This window comes from Pipistrellus hanaki (genome assembly GCF_964339955.1).
Source record: "Pipistrellus hanaki genome assembly, chromosome: 10".
NCBI lineage: Eukaryota > Metazoa > Chordata > Mammalia > Chiroptera > Vespertilionidae > Pipistrellus > Pipistrellus hanaki.
The window spans coordinates 28,719,490-28,723,717 of record NC_140512.1 but is presented as its reverse complement, the minus strand read 5'-3'; positions in this window follow the sequence as shown (position 1 = coordinate 28,723,717).

The following is a 4,228-nucleotide window of genomic DNA, read 5'->3' as shown; positions in this document are numbered from 1 at the left end:
ATGGTTGTCAGTACCATTGTTGACTCTCACAATTTTTTGTCTCAATCCCATCGTTCCTAGAGCTTGGGGCTTGGGGTCACTGGCAGGGGTTTTGGTTTGGGGCTTTCTGTGTTTACACAATAGGGCAAGTCAATATCTCTCCCGTATCAGTGAATTCTAGACTAAACTGATCTATCAAGCATTGTAGACAAATGAAGACCTTAAAGAAGGCTCTGTGGAAGCCTCCACTGCTTTTACATTTCATTGAATCCACAGATTCTCATTTGCTCCCCACAGAGATCTGAGTACGGCTGACTAAGAAAGAAAGAAAAGTCACATGAGAAGAGTGGAATGCTCTTAACAATATTTTTAGTCTGCAATGTATACTGAATTCCATTCACACAGTCCTGCAGGAGGTTTGGCCCATCTTCACAGAGCATGCCACAACTCCTGCTTATTGCAACAGATATGTACATTTCTCAAGGACTGACAATAATTAGAGAAAAAACAAACTGGGAGGCTCGCATAGGATTGTTGAGGCAGGCTTTCCCTTTTTCTGTTGTTGATACCTGTCTTATAAAAAGTGTTGGAAAGTTCAAATCCTTCTCCAGTTTGATAGATTCAACTCGTGCACCTAATCCAAACCAGTTTTAGAAATCTACAGGACTACTTCTAACTTTTCAAGAGGCTAATAAAAAAGACCAAGAAATGTTTTTGAAGAGTCTGCTATCATTTTTAAAGAAATACAATTAATATAGAAGTGAATTTTGAAAAAAAGAAAAAATTTCCCTAGTGTCACAGGTTGAATAAATGAGAACTTCTTGATGGTGGCCATATAAGGATGAGTTTGGTTCTTGCTTTTGTTGAACTTAAAGGGTGCAGGTTTCTACTTGCATGTTCATTTGCCTTTATTCTGTGGATCTAATCTGTCTGTCCCACACCAACAGAAAGCATGGCCTCTTAAAGGCTGTTTGTTCCCAGCCCAGGAGCCTTCAACGCAAAGGCAAGGCTTTAATCACTTCCAAGTGTTCTGTAACACCCAAGTCTGTGCTAAGCTCGTTTAGCTGAGTGGAGTTAATGAAGTAAGGTCATTGATTCAGTCATACTTAAGATGCTGCTACTAATCTTGTCCTCCTCTGTGTCAATAAAAACATTGCCACAGAACACATCCTCATTGGCAGTGTACACCCATTAGTCACTAAGAGGCAAGGGTAGGTGTATATGGAAGGAGACAGACTGCACTAAAACTTGCCTCAGCCATTTCATCGCTGTGTGAACTTAGCTAGATTTCCTGGCGCTCACGGTCAAATAGGGACAATAATAACGGCTACCTCATAGGGTTGTTGTAAGGACTTAATAATGAGATAATCTATGTGATGTGTTTAACCTAATGGTAGGTATATAGAAAATGCTCAATAACTGTTATTTTAAATTTCAGCTTATTGGTATTGGTGGTGTTATTGTTATTACAATTAAACAACATTTCAATGCATATGAGTGCCATAGTGCTAATTTTAAAAATTATATGTTATAGCTTAAATTCCTTTAACATTGATAAATATTGGCTTTAAAACCCAAACCCACAATGTATATAGAATCCAGAGAAGCCAACACACCTTCATGGAAGTGTAAGGGAGGCAGGACACCTCCATTCTTAGAGTCACTTCCTACATCACGCGCTAAAATCAGCCAACACACCTGGCATAAGACCAGCAGGTAATGCACCGGTGCTCACTGTGACTTTTCCTTCTGCTGAGTATGGCTTCTTTTCAAGTAGTGAAGCCTAAACAGATGCGTAGTAATGAGGAGTTTGGGCATTATTCAAGACATGAAAAAGGTGGTCTCCTCTTTTAACAAATCCAGACTGCAGCCATTTTTCCATTTTTCTGTTTGGGGAGAGAGAAAAAAGAGTTGAATTAGAAGAGGTTTCTATTTTATTTTCATTTTTGCTTTATTTTTAAAATAAAACATGTTATTGGTTTTACACTGCAGAAGTCAAAAGGGTGAAGAATTTCCTGATGGTTTAGAGAAGTATCATAGATTTCAGATCATGCCCATACTGATTTCAACTGCATACCTACTTAAATGCAATCAAATAATTGTTCACATCTCTTTAACGGGAATGTATAACCTAGCTGAGAAGTATATATTAAGATGAATGGGAAAAAATGAATATTCCAAGTACTTCTTTACATTTTAGCAGAAGCAATGGCTAAGGTGGAGTAGTCATTCTATAAAAAACAACAGCAAAAAACAACCACCAATTACACCCCAGTCAGGTGGTTCAGTTCGTTGGAACAACATCCTCTACACCAAAAAGTTTGCAGGTTGGATCTCCAGTCAGGGCACATATGGGAGGCAATCTATTGATGTTCCTCTCTTATATCAGTGTTTCTTTATCTGTCACTCTTTCCCTTCCTCTCTCTAAAATAAATAAACCATAATCTTGAGTGAGGATTAAATAATAACTAGAGGTCCAGTGCATGAAATTCATGCACTGTGGGGGGGGGGGGAAGAGTCCCTCAGCCCAACCTGCACCCTCTTGCAGTCTGGGAGCCTTCGGAGGATATCCGACTGATGGCTTAGGGAGCAGGCCTAAGCTGTCAGTCAGACATCTTTAGTGGTGCCAGGGAAGCGGGAGAGGCTCCTGCCACTACCACTGTGCTCTCTAGCCATCAGCCCAGCTTCTGACTGAGCCGTGCTCCCACTATGGGAGCACACACTGATCACTAGGGGGTAGCTCCTGCCTTGAGCATCTCCCCCATGGTGGTCAATGTGAGTTATAGCAATCAGTCGTTCTGCTGTTCAGTCGATTATATAGGGTGATAAAATAAAAATTAAAAAACACCAATTCCTAGACATCTCTAAGAGATTACGATTCAGTAAGAACGGCCAAGGCCCAGGAATCTGTTTTTAACACTTGTTCTGGTGATTCTTATCATCTGACACATCAGAGACATTGGCCATTGTTGTTTTTGCTTTCCCAGCATCTCTTTTTTCTTCTGATAACAGCACCTCCATCTTCCTTTGAGAAAGCACTCCTCCCCTACTCTCATTGACTGTGGGTAAGATTCTGGACATGTTGAGTGCTCATCTGAGGTTTGTGGCTGTGGAACTTAGGTCAGAACAGTAGTGTGTGTTTTTTCCAGCCATTTCAGCTGCCATTTCATACAGGGGAAAACAGATAGATGGGTTTAACCCAAATCATGAGTTTGGAGGCAAATCTAGCCAAGAGAAGTAGATAGAGAATTAATGGAATTCCCAAGACAGTGTTTAAATGAAAAAAAAAATATTTAAGAATCAATGTTAAAGATAAATTGATCTTTTTCCTCTCTGATATAAAGATAATTTTTTAAAGAAAGAGTAGGCTAGATATTCTTTACCCTTATTTGCAGTAGTGTATAAAATTATCAATATCAAATAATAGCACTACAACTGGTAGTGCATTACTTTTATATAATCATCAATGCAATTTATGTGTATTTTACAAATATTCAAATAAACCAGAGGTCCAGGTATGCAAGAATCAGGTGCATATATACTTGTTAAAAAAAAAAAAAAAACCTTTCAGAATATAGCTTATATTATAGTAACTCTATCTCTCTTCACCTATTAGGTTTTTAATTTTTAACACATTTTTAATTTCTATTCCACTTTAGCCATTGCTTCTTCTTAATATGTTTGATCTCAGACTGGTATCAATATGCCTAAGAGGAAGTGAGATTTTTACAAATGAAAATTTGGCTTGGAAATAAACCATGTTTAGACAGTCTTTCTTTCCGTCTAAATTTTGAGCTGAAATCCTGAAAATGAAAGTAATTTCTAGACTCTATGAATGCCCCATTCCTAAGTCCTTCCTGAATTGTGAAATGGAAAATTAAATAGTTTTTGTTGGAAAACTCCCTGTTCAATGGGTCCAGATCAGCACTCAGATGATGTCAGCAAATGTTACATTTTTTTCCAATTATGAAATGAATTATGGGGCGCTAGCTAACCACAGTCAGTCATTAAATAAAGCTATTTTGGCTGACACATTGTTGTCCTGCCAGAAAACACAGGTGTTTTGTTTTTAAAGAATTTTTAAAACATTGCTTTAAGAAAATATTGCATTAACAATCCTTGAGCACAAGCAATATAGGAGCATAAATAAGAAGGTGCTATTTGTGGAGAATTTGTGTGGCAAGGTAAAGATTGTATTTTCACATATGAAATAAAGAGTTGCTTTATGTACAAGAAAGTGAAACATTTG